This window comes from Gordionus sp. m RMFG-2023, chromosome 5, assembly GCF_954871325.1.
Source record: "Gordionus sp. m RMFG-2023 chromosome 5, tfGorSpeb1-WG-v2, whole genome shotgun sequence".
Lineage (NCBI taxonomy): Eukaryota > Metazoa > Nematomorpha > Gordioida > Chordodea > Parachordodidae > Gordionus > Gordionus sp. m RMFG-2023.
This window is the reverse complement of record NC_088779.1, coordinates 21,936,650-21,950,820: the sequence shown is the minus strand read 5'-3', so window position 1 is coordinate 21,950,820 and position 14,171 is coordinate 21,936,650. Positions and strand designations below refer to the sequence as shown.

Sequence of the window (14,171 nt, the reverse complement as noted above, 5' to 3'; positions counted from 1 at the left end):
GAAATTGTCTAAGAGACCGTTCTATTATATTTTTTTAATCGCAACTTTTTCCAGCACAGTAATTTAAATTGCTGCTTTTTTTAACACTGGCAGGAAAAATTATATTATTTAATATCATCTGAATATGAATGGGATAAAAAATTTCGAAACTCCTCTGTCTAAAATAAGCTAAAAATAGCTGTTCTGTCAACGATAAATGATTTTTATATATGGATATGGAAACATTTTCATTTTGCGAAATTCGGTTTACCGATTATTATTGGAATTAGAACCTTTGTTAGAAGATCGAAATAAAAAGGCAAGTGACTATAATTAGAAATATAAAAGATGTTATATTATAGTAATCTAATCTATGGGTAATTTCATAGAAACTGAGGCTTCATTCATAGCAAGCGTGAAACATCGCGGTTGGTTCAAAGATGCGTAATTTATAAAATTAATGTTATATAGTTATTATGTTCAACGTAGAATTAATTAAGCATCGGTTGAGCGACATAGCGGTATTTCGCGCTTATTATAAACAAGACCTAATTATATTCTAGTCCACATCAATTCGTCATAGATGTTTATGATGCTGAGACATAAAAGATATACCCTCATAAATGCCACTAAGTCACATGCTTCGTTATTTTAATCCTGCAGATTGTCATAGGATAAGCATACAAGGGGAAGACTACCTTAGATCTTAGGGGATTCTCTAACATACCACTAATATAGAGTTGCCAAGGGTTTACAAAAAAGAAAAAAAATATTATACTAAGTTTTTAAAAAAATTTGCTTCGCTCGCGTCCATAAAACATATGCGCTTTAAATTTTAACATTTTTTTGAATGGTATTAAAAAAAATTTAGACATAAAATTTATGATTATATTCATATATTTTTTTATGAAAAATTGAGTATAACATATGTTTTAGGGGTTATGGTTATGGTTATCCATCTATTTCGTTGTATTTGTTTTGTATTACATTTTGTTTAATATGTAAACGAGAATGTTGTATTTAGTCCATTATTTTATATTTTTAATTTAATCAAAGCTAATTCAATTATTTATTATAAATAAAATATCAAATTTATTATCATCCATCCAATAATAACTATATTTAACAAAAGATTACAAACGATTTTCATGGAAAAGCCGAGAAAAGTTCACGAGAACTCATTTTTTAAAAATAACTACGATTTTCTGAGGGCTCATCATTTACAAGGCAGATTTTTAGCGGGAGGGGAATATAAACTTAATCATTTAGAGTAATTATATATAGCAGCAGCATCGTCATTTAATTTCAAATTCTATTAAAACCATCTTATAAATGTATATTAACCATAATACACCATATCTCTATGGCCCTTTTAAGTCCAAGAAGTTGGTTTCAGAAAAAAAGTTAGTTCTAATAACACTGAATGATGGAACTCAGGTCTAAATAGCTTACTGCGCCTTCTTAATCAGTCTAGATCTTATTCATAATTTGCGCGAATTATATAAAATACTCTGTATTTTTGTATTCTCCGCCATGAATTCGCACCCAGTTTGCACGAATTCGCGGCGAAGTATACAAAATATGTATTTTTATATAAATCGCGGCGAATTAGCGTCAACTGTGAATTCAGGGTAACCTCTTGAGCCACCTTCGTTATTCAAAAAATGATATATTTTTGTTTATATGAATAATTTACGAGATTACATAGGTTTTTGAATATTTTATATAAAAACCAATAAAGTCCGAAAGGTTATGCATCATTACTCGATAATTTACCACGAGGAGTAATATAACTTCCGTTAATTTTGATAAAAATTTATCTAAAAACTAACAATATCATAAATATCTATTAATAGCCGTAAGATAGCCGTCAAAAATGACAAGCAAATCAGATATTTCTCACTATTTGATGATGAATGTATCAGAAATTTGACTATTTAATGAGGTATGAATCAGAAGCTTACCTTTATTCTGATGGCTTCCAATTTTTTTTTTATTATTTAGATAAAATATGTCAATGAAGTGTATATGTATATTTCGTATCTTCAATACAAACAAATAAACTGAACATATTTGTAAATTTACTATTACTAGGATATCAATTTTATAATGTCTCTAATCTTTTCAACTATATTAATAATAAAGGAGAAATTTCTGATAACCCTGTCATTCTTGACAGGCTGTTTGCAAATTAATATGATAGCCTTGATAATGTTTATCAAAAAATATCATACCAATATAAAGTACTCGGTTAAAAATAAAATGGCGCCGTAAACCGAATATTAATTTAGAACGCAACACACTTGAATTATTTGATATTTTAGGCAAAACTTTTCAGATCGCCAAATTAAAAAAATATCGACCTTTTAAGCTAACTGGACAAATAGAAATACTTATATCTCGAAAAACTAATGTTTCCAATTCCAATTAAGTTATATTTAAAAAAAAAATACACTTTGAAAAAAAATTAAAATTATATAAATAAAAAATTAACAAATTATTATTATCAAGCAGAGATTAAGGCTATCTCTATCATCTTTGGATATTATAAATAAGGTTAAAATAAAAAAATTTAGCATCAAACTGAGTTAGCGCCTTTTTATCAAACAAAAAAAATATGGTTGCAAAATTAAACTTCAAAAAAATGGTAGATTTTTGATATAAAAATTTATTTTATAAAAAAAAGTATATAAAATTATGGTGGTTCATGCATTCATTGTTGCAAAAGGTGAATATTTAAAATTTTTATCAAAATAATTTATTTTTTGGATATCTCAAAAAGTAATAACCACGATATAAAAAAATGTTTATTAACCTACATTAATATTTTCAAAATAAGTTTAAATATAATGTAAATAGTTTTTTTTTTGATGTAAATATAAAATCGTAATTAGTAGAACAAAAATAAACTTTGAAGTTAGAAAGAAAGAAAAAAAACTTTTAAAATTATACGAATTGTTTAATATTTTTTAATCAATAGATATACAATCTGGGATTAGGAAGAGGTGCCCTCGTATCTAACTTTACTCAAAGAAATCTAAATTTGCAGTAAATGCCAAAGACCGGTTCAGGGTCAAACTATTGGGCTTCGAGACCGTTTTTAAAAATTGGTTCTGGCCCTGCTTTTGGTCTAAAAAATGATGCATTCTTTATGTATAATAAAGGTCATATAAAAATGTTACTAGCTGTAATCATTAAAAAAATCATATCTGTTAGGGTATAATTAATTATAGACAATTTGAGCCCCGGTACGCCTCTCCCCCTCTATTCCTAACGACGCTAACCCGAGAGACCCCACACAATTTCAAATCTTTTTTACAACATTAAAACTCAAAATAGCAAAAATTATCGATTTTCCTTACCTACCCGGTGAGATAAATACACGCTACATGAGAGAATATTATTAGTATATCGATTAATAACCAGATGAGCCTTACTTACCTGAGAAAAATATTTTCTATACGGTTGAAGTGAAATCCATTGTTAAAAACTAAATATATATCAAAGAACCCGTCTTTATGTAACTATAAATATTTACAAACTGAAACTCATTAAAACTTATATACTCACTTTTTTTATTGTATTTTATAACCTTTGCATTTTTCGAATAAGTTATTTTCTCACTGAAACGAAACTGAACTTGAAAGCAGAAAATCTTAGTCTTTAAAATAATTTTGTCAACAAATAATATTATTCAAATGATGATTTAGATAGAACTATTTTTTTGTCAAAAGTTATGCAAATATTTTTGAAGAAATTACAAAATAATATTAAACATTTAATTATAGAATGATTGTGGAGTGATACTCAATTTTTCTAGAGTAAAACTATCAAACATGTCTAAAAGTAAATTGATATATATTAAAAAGCGAATGCACATGCCCTGTCCTTCGTAAAATACGAATTTACCGAATGCCAACTCCTTGTGAGAACTTATAATATAGGAACAAATCAAGGACCTCGTGACTTCGGGAACAAGAAATAAAATTGAAAAACTTTAAAAAAATTAAAAATAGGACCCAGAAACAAATTCTTTTATAAACCTCGTTTAAACCTAATAAGCAACTCTAGCAGTAGTGGTTGGAGGGGGGCAGGGAGACTTAATCCCTTGAAAACTATGGAGAGCTTCTCTCCTGCAAAATTTTTTGCTATTTTTATTGTGTAATTTTAAATATATTTTCATCCGTTTTTTGCTAATTTTGAATAGAATTTTCTTTGTTCTTGCTGTTTTTTTTAAAAAAAATGTGCCCACCATTTTAAAGTTGAAAAAGCTAGCGACACAACTGAACTCTAGTAAAGAAAATATTCCATAATCATTTTTTGTTAAGGTAATAAATTGTCAATTGAAGGCTTTTTAAAAATAAATAAATATATATTCAAGTATTAAATTACTGGTTTAAAAAAAATAAATTTATAAAACAATATCCGTTTAGTTGAATATAAGCTAATTTTATTCACAAAAAAAGTATATTTTATTATAAAATAATGCCTTTATGTATCAAGAAATAGATAGATATTGATATGCGTAATTTATCCTTTAAAATTAAAAATGAATAATTCATCAGGAAAGAAAATACAACTTATTTTGTATGTTTAATTTATAAAAAAGAGGAAAACTGAGTTAAAATCTAGAAGTGTGGGCTCCGGATAATTTGTGAATTTGAATATTAAATAAAATATTGATTAAAAATTAATTATAAATTTTTAAAAACGCTACCTTTATATAATTAATATTATTTCACTTTAATGAATCTTGAGTATTTTTGATATTCTTCTAAATTTGAATAATTCTCTTCTCTTAATGTTATTTTTAAAATATGTAAAATAAAGAATACACGTAATTTTTGATCGTTAACATGAAAAGCAGACGACATTAATATAAGCAAAATGTGAAATGAAATAAAATTTTTCTTAATTATTATAAAATAAATGCTTAAAGGTATATTAATATATACAGATACTGGTAAACTATATACTTATTTATAACAATGTTATGGCATAAAATGCGGGTTACAATAATATTTCGCAAACAAAAGGTAAATTATTCACACTCATATAAAACAATATCAAATAATTTTATATCTTAAGACCTCTCTATGGTTAAAGTATAATAGAGCAGTTTTTTTTTCTATCAAATAGTTGTTAATTTCTTTCTTAAATATAGTATCGAGTAAACTTTAAAATATAAAAGCAAAGGAAGGAAGAATACGAAGTTTCATATTTTTATGGTTCACAAAAATAAAAGCTACAAAATGTGTATAAATAAAGATAATAAGCCCAATAATTTTTTCTAAATCAATAACTTATGAGAATTTAATAAAGTTTTCTAAAAAAAAATTTTAAACATATCGTTTTCAATGCAGAATTCAATTTTTTTCGCCCGACCCTGATTTTTTTTATCATTTTCAAACCCAACCCGGTTTTTAAAGGTATTTTTGACCCTGCTCAGATATTAATTATTTTTTTAATTTTTCCAGCCCGGTTTATATAAAAACTGTTATTTTTAATGCCTCCGATAAAATTTATTTTACGGCCTGCTACATTTATATTATCCGGTCCGGTTAGATCCCGAACAATTTTTTTTATTTGTCCCAAAAAGCGGTAAATAAATTTAAAATATTAGTCCGCTGACCCAGTCCGAACCGAAATTCTTTATAAAAATCTAAGTTTGTAAGATCTCCAATATAAATCTATATTACTTTTACATAATAAATAGTCCTTTTTTTAATGATTTTTTTCGACAATTTATCATTGCTAATTGAAAATTGTAATAAATTAATCAAAACAAATGATATATCTTCTAATAATTATTTCAATTATGGTTGTCAAGAATATACCATCAATTTTAAAATATTATGTTTTTATATATATATTTAAAAAAAATACATTATCGTAAAAAAAAAAATTAACACACCTGTCTTAAATTTTAATAAAATTTAGTCCTACCTTTATTTTTTAATGGGGTTGATTGATTTAAATACATAAAAAATTTTGTATCTAATAGTGAAACTTTTAAAATATTTTTTTTTTCACAAAAAAATTTAATATACATTTCTACGACGCTCTAAGATTTATTAAATTCATTGTCAAACTCATTAATCAAATACGAAATATTTTTTATTTATCTAATAAATTTAAATATAATTATTTTGATTTTTATAAAAAATAAATTAAAATTATATCAATTAAAATCATATAATATAATAAATATTTTAAAAAAATAAATCCGGGCCGGGCTTAAGAATAAAGAAGCCGGTCTTGAAATAGTTTTTATTAAATCTGCATATTCGAAAGATATGCTCCCCCATTCCTCCCCTGTTTATTTGTATCAAGCCATTGCTCCATGTAGTGAAGGTCAACGGTCCGGTCCTATCGGTCTTAGACCGGGATCGGACCGGACCGATCTTTTTCTTGAGGACAGTGGTCCGGACCGGTCTTTTTATTTTTTACGGTCCAGACCGCGGTCCGGACCGGTCTTTTATTATTGTTTAAGTTTGCCTTACTATACAATTAATATAATTTTTTTGTATATTTTATTTTATGATATTTTTCTAGAGGAGTCATTTTAGATTTTGTTAATTTTTATTTTACAATATGAAAACCATAAGTTTGTCCAAGAAACATTTTACTTATAGTCCCAATAAAAACATAGAGTATGTGTTCATTGCAGTACCAAATTTAATGTATCGTCAGCACCTAGTAACAAAATAATTGTTTATAATTTTTTAAGCAATAAATTAATCAAAATAAGCAATAATATTATTAAAATATTTTAGTTATTATCTAGTTCTATTTTTTTAAAGAAACTGTCTGTATAATTTATTGTAAAAATAGGTACCTTAAGCAGACATCTTATAAAACATAAAATATATACTTCTAATGATGAAAATGAAAATATCTCAAAAAACACAATCTACTCTTAATTTTTATATGCCCTCTACAAGCACAAAATCATTTTTTACAATACCATTGGATATATTTTATTGTTTATATAATACTCTTATATTTAATAAAATGATAAAACAAATCAAATTAGGTTAAAAAAATATGTTTTTTAAACAAATAAAAAGACCGGTCCAGGACAGGTCTTTTTATTTAGGATCACGGTCTGGATCGATCTTTTTCTTAAGGACCGTGGTCCGGTCCCAGGGTATAGGTCCAGTCCGGACCAAAGACCGGACCGTGACCTTCACTAGCTCCAAGGCTTTGATCTCAAATTAGAGGTCAAGAATTTTAAATTCCAATTTTCTGAAAGAAGTCCGTACTCGTCCTGGTCCAAAAATACCCAGTATATATATAATATTTATCCAATCCTATATCTCCAAGGTTATCATTTATAAAATTGTAAAATGGTCCACAAATGTATCTGAATGATTGTGACAAATTTATAAAATATTTCAAAAGAATTGGACTAATTATAAAAAATAATAAAGTAGTAGCAAACTATATATTTATATATTAGAGTTATTAAAAGTTACTTTAGAAAATAACTAGTCATAGTTATATTAGTTATGGGTAGGTAACTAGTTACTTTAACAACACCAAGGATTATAGTCAAAATCTTTGGTTTAAAATATTGGTTGGTATGGTAATACTTTCTATCTAGGTTTCTTTAAAAGTACTATTTTGAGTTTCATTAAGATTAATTTCCTCTAACTGAAAGTGCTATGCGCTGCATACATCATAAGAAAGCAGAAACACCCCAGCGCATTCTAGGCCCAATTGAGTCAGTGACAATAGGGCTCTTTGATAACTAATATATAAATGGATACATCCTATAAAATTTTAATTGCGCAATTGATTCGTACCTTCAGTTATCGAGGACCTTGGAACACTCTAGTACTCTAAAAAAGGGGCTTATAAAAAGTAAAATTGTATATAAAAAAAATTCAAATACGTCTGTTTTTTAGACGAAAGGTTTAGATCAAATTTATTATAAGAATGAATGTAATTTTATGTTTTCTGATTTTCCATTTCCTTGGCGACGGTAAAAATAAAAAATTTGGTAAAATGAATGGGGAGGATTTTATAAATGATAGATATTATTCAGAAGGGAAAAATTAAGCCAAAAATATTTTGAGGAAAAATCATATTTTGATTAGGAAAAATCATAGATGGAGAAAAAAAGGACAAAAGTTTTTTTTGTGTCAATTATAAAATGCCAAACAAAACTTCGACTCGAAAGTGAATTCATATTAATTTTAAAATTAAATATATATAATAATATTGCACAGAATTTGATGTCCTATTCCAGCTCTAAGTTCTCTATTTCAACGTTATCATTTTTAATAATGATGACAGATGCCGCTGCGACATTTTATTTACAAGTACAAAATAAAATTTTATCATTTTACAATGCAATATATAAAATAAATAAATATAATTTAAGGTTTGGTTCCCGTTACGCCCATAGATTGCCTGAGCTATTTTAAAATTATTTTTAGATTTTATATAATATTGCGTGGGGGTGGGGGGTAAAAATGTTAAAATGGGCAGGCGGAAGGGATAAAAATATTTTCTAAACAATGGTTAGAATTTGAAATATTTTCTGAATAGAATAAGAAAGAGCAGAACTATTAAAAGAGCCAAGCTAAAAATGACTTTTGTTGGAGAGGGGGGGGGCTAAGCCACATTTTAAAATAAATTGGCGAGCAATTTTTTAAAATAATAGGTGGGTAAGTTGACCTCCACCTTTTAACTAAGAGTTTTAAGATTATTTAAAACCAGAGACACGCGGGGTCATATTTTTAGGCCTGACCCGAATTTTTAAAGCATAACATTTCCCAGTCCTTTCTAAAACCCTGCCGATTATTTGGAGGGAGGGGGCGGGACCTGCTAGTTTCTGATTAAATCTAAATTAAATCAATTCACACATTATAAAGTGGAGAGGGAGGGTGCTCTGGCCAAAATTTGAAAAGGATATCAATGTTTTTTAATCAAAAAAAATATAAGTCTAATTTTTAAAATTTATAAATTATACCCGTTTGGGTTGTTGTAGAAATTGAATAATGATTGGACGAATAATTTTGATCAAAAAGGGATGATTTAATATTTTTCTGATAAAAAGATAATAATTTTCATGTATTTTTTAAAAAAAAACATTACAATATTATGTGAACAAGAGACAAGATTAAAAATGTAAAAATAAAATTAAAAAATAATATAAAACATTGTTTATTATTTATATTTATAAAAAATTTTTTATTTATATTATACATATTTATTTATTTTTAGTAAAAAAAATTCCCCCTGAATTTTAAATTATGAACAAAAGATGGGAGACGACGGGCTATAGTAATTTACTATTACTATTTAATATATATTTTTATGTTATAAATTGAATAGTAAAAAAAAAATGTGGGCAAAATATAATTAATGTCTTATCCTACGGACAATTCGGTACATCATAATATTTAAAATTATATAAAAAATTATTATTTTATATTCTGACCATAACCCCAGCTCTAAACAATAATTTTAAGCCATCTTAAAAATAAATTTTTAAAAAATGCAAACCACATGGTTGGGTCTAAAAACTATTATTTTTTTTTAATAAACCCATCTTGGCCAAATTATATACCATTAGTTTGCAAAATGTTGAAAATGGATAGTTTAATATCCATTTTGGGGCTCATTTTTCGATTTTCCCTTTTGAATAATATACAACAAAATACAGTCAATATTTTAAAAAAACATGAAAAAAAATCCGGGCTGATTGAGAATATAAATTTTTATTATCCAGTTATCTTTTTCAGAGGCGTGGAGTTACTATTCTGGGTGCTCAATCAAACCCTTTTGAAGAATGGATCAGCCATTAACCCTATTTTTCAAATTAGCCTTCAACTTCACCACATTTAAAAAAATGATTCTTAGATATATTAATTTTTTAATTTGGCGATTTATAATATAATCATTTAGACCGAAATAAAAAAAAACGGCTATTATGATTTAGTACACATTTAGAACCGAAAATAGTTTTCTAGTTCTTATGCTGAATATACTAATCTAAACAGCAACAAATTTAAAAAAATAAGATGAACCAGTACAAAACCTTAAGACTCTTCATGTGCCTTTGATGATAGATGATAATCATGATTTCTTTCACCAACATTGTAATAAAATATAATTAAAACAAAACGGTAAAAAATCAAAAGATATTAAAGCAAACGCAGTATAAGTTTATACAGAGGAGATTAGGGCATAACTATATTTCTACTCGACAGAATTTTAGAAATGATTAGTACGGCTTCTACTTATAGATTTTCGTTTATTTAATTTTTAAATTATTTATGTTACTAGAATTTTCGCTCAATCTTGTTTTATGAAATTTTAATTCTATATTTATTAAACAAACTGGAAAAAAAATCCTCTAGGAAGATCATAGAATCATAAGATTCAAAAATATTTTGAATCGGAAAAAGTGAAGCCTAAAAGTATTCAGACCAAATTAGTTTTTGATAATTTAAAATTTGATATTCACTATTCAATCTAAGACTTGCCGTTTTTTATCTCGCTTATAACTGGTTTTTGTTTATGGCTACAGGCTACTGATCGATGAAATAGTAAGTACTAATCATGTATTACATATTGTTCATTGCTTCTATAATTTTCTTTCTAGCATGATGCCATTTATAGCGATTTTTTTGATTTTGCCAAAAATGTTGTTCTTTAAACTGACTATCAAACGTGTTGAAGCAGTAAAAAAGTATGAAACTATTGACTACTCATAATTTTTTTAAAAAAAATCTTTTTCGAGACAATTCCTCCAGATGCTTGGCTAACCTTACGCAGACGTGATACCATTGTTAGTTTTTGGTTCATAATAGATTACTTTTTTAATGGCTGGCTAAATTGATCAAAGAATTAGTAAGGCTATTAGCGCGCCATATATACAGTATTTTATATATTCTATTTTAGCATGATATCTATTTTGGCAATACCCTAACTCTAACCCTAACCCAAACGGATTAAATTAATATACAATTATGATCTAAACATTAATAAAATTTACTGAATAAATGCTATCATTCACATTTTAATCTTAAGATAGGCCAAAATTTTATTACTAATAATTTTTTCTTTTACATTGGTATACTGGTTAAAGTCAAAAACTAATAAAGCACAAAACATTGCATATTTTAGAATTAGGGCTTGTTCAGCCAACTTTAACGGATATTATATTTAGACCATCGAAAAATCAATAAATTGTAACCCCCCTTCCCCCATCGATCCTGACTACGCCACTGGCTATGTAATATAAAGGGATAATGTTTATATTAATTAATGAGGAGAAATGCTAATTTTATTAAACACCAACTCATCGAAATCTAAAAGATAATTCGCGAAGTAGCGCGAAACTGCCAATAAATTTATTTAGGTTTTTGCAAACTACGCCGTTGAGGTTAAGGCCTGACACCAATCTCAGGAACTGCATTAGCGGTTAGCTTAGACCTTTGCAACAAAGATTAGGGTTAATTTTTATATTAATTGATGATAAATATTAATCTAATAGAAACCAACCCCACTACATTGGGTTTTAAGCATATTTTTATTAAAATTGAGGTTGGCCAGTGTCTTTTTATTCGGGATGTTTTCTATTTCTTCAGGACATTTATGTCCATGATTCGACTTTAATAATATGAAATACAACTTAAAATGTGATGCAATGTTTATTTTCCTTAACTGCAATTAATCAATGAATGAAGTGTTTTAAAAATTTGAAAAAAAATAGAGTTCAATAAATTTTTGCATAAAATTTCAACTATTATGGCAGGATTTGTAAAATATTTTTATATAATTATAATACAATTAAAATAAATGCGACTAATTAAGCGTTTTCGAAATAAAAATAAACCAGTTTGCTATTTTTTTAATGTTTATAAATTGATCAATTTGTGAGATACCTTTTGAAATGCATTGCTCAATTAGGTCGGACTATAAAAATACTTTTTTTTAGATTTAATAATCTGAAATATACGTTTCTTTTATTATTATAAAATAAAACCATATTTTTCTAAATTCATTTTTAAAAATGATATTTAAAAATATATTTTGTTTGTATATATTTTTAATCTATTTTTTTACATTATAAACCTAACTTAAACCTATTTATGTAAAAGTTTTCTGTAGCAAATAATCACTATTACAATCTTAGGGGGCTCAAAAATTACCTATTTTTTAGCTATCTTTTATTCTTTTAATTGTGGTATAAAAAAAGATTTCAAATTTTGAGGGGCCTCTTCAAATTTTTTAGGGGGGTCGAGCTCCTGTGCCCCCCTCCCAGTGACGCTACTGCAAATAATATTTTAAACAAATGATGTGCCGTTTAACGTGTAAGTTACTTTTACTTTTTTATAACATTGAAACTGTTACTATATAAAAAGATTGCGCAAATGGGTTTAGTTTTATTATTTCACAAATTTCAAAATTCGAATAAATTATTGCACAGAATATTTTATTATTATTATAAGATTATGATTTATCTAATAGAGGTAATAGCAAAATTTTTAGGCCAGGCCTGGTTGGAATTTAAACTTTGCCCACTGGCCAAGTATTTACCCTACCTGGCCCGATTGCCAATGCTAAGATTGTCTCGATTTTTTAAACACAAGGCTTAATCCGAAATATATTTAGTTAAACACCAAAATAAAAACCATTTATAATATTTTGGGGAGTAGTTAAATTAAAAATACTACATACTTTATGGATTATCATTTCTATCAAGTCCCAGAATTCATAATTCAGCCAAATAATTTTCTTTGCCCGGTCCGGCCCAAAAATTTTGTCTCGAATGCTGGATATTCCTCTATTGACTATTTTATAAAAAATATATTGATAGTTTCTCTTTTTTTAAAACAATTTTTTTATTAATTGGCAGACTGACCATAAGACCAAGTGGGCATTTTACCTAACAGCCCCAAAGAAAATTTCGAGGCCGATCAGAAAAAAATAATATTATTTCTATTTTTTATCATATAAGTTATGACTTTTCTCTTATCATATTCATATTATTTTTTTGTTTAACATTTAGGCTATTTTACGGGGTATTTTTTTCAAAAAATCTGTGTCCCTTTAAATGAAAGTCAAGTTTTAATTGATTTATATTTTATGTATGCATTAATTTATTATTTAAATATAATTCAGATTTAAAATAATAAATATAAAATATCCATGTAACAATATGTATTTGAGATAATAACAAATCCTACAAAGGATCAGACCACAATGAAACACTCACCTATTTTAAACTTGAAAATTTAAATCATGGGAATTTCCTTGAGATGTAACAAATCATTCAAAAAATGATAAAATACTTAGACATATTTAAAAAAAGGCCATTTTTAGAAGGAAAAGTAGAAAAAGCTGAAACCCTGATAAATCAAAATCCAAGGTAAAATGTTCTTTAATAAGTTTATAATTCCTCCTACGTCAAAATAATCACTTTTTCAATAGCTGTCATTTTTTAAGAAAATAAAAACGATATATAACTAAATCTTGCAATGAAAAAATTTGAAAATTGTAAAAATTCTATTCGCAGTTCTATTGGATTCCCTTTTCTGTTAACCTATACAGTCAGACATTCCTTTAACGTTTATGAAATGTAAAAATCCTTTAAATTAATGAAAAAAAGTAACGTTACTTTAAGTTAAACAAATAAATATAATGGTTATAGAACCTTTTCGTTATATTTTTAAAATGATAGATATGTTTAACCTACCGCTATTACAATTTTCTGTCCACCCCTACACACAACTGCTTACATTAATCTATTTTTTGCCAACATAATAGTAAATTATGAAAGAACTACATAGATAATTTGTTATAAAATCTCACTTTTTAAAAATATATTTTGATTAATTTATTTAATTGATTTATATATATTCAACCTAATTAAAACAATAATAAAATTAAAATAATCAAAATATAGTAATAGTAATAAAAAATATAAAATAACGAGTATAATGCTCCTAAAGTAACTATTGAAAGTACTATGCTACAGTTTCCTTTTTGAGTAATTCTAAAAAATAGATAGCTAATTGGTATTTTTCGGAGTGGCTATGGCCAAAATACGCTATGTTTATTAGAGGTCTGCAATGGGCGAGTTTTTAGCCACGTTGTTTTGAAATTTTAAAACCCGACCGCCCATCTTTTTTAATTTACCCGCCCACCCACCAGCCCATTTATTTATAAAT

General features: G+C 26.5%; 1 protein-coding gene across 1 annotated transcript in view; it reads right to left on the bottom strand.

The window, feature by feature from the left end:
* LOC135930246 (semaphorin-5A-like) overlaps window positions 1–9,091 on the bottom strand; it is a 35,073-nt gene extending 25,982 nt beyond the window's left edge. Inside the window, exon 1 of the mRNA XM_065467028.1 lies at window positions 8,960–9,091. The gene's annotated coding sequence lies outside the window, so the exon portion shown is untranslated. The remainder of the gene's footprint in view (window positions 1–8,959) is intronic.
* Between the last annotated feature and the right edge of the window lie 5,080 nt (window positions 9,092–14,171).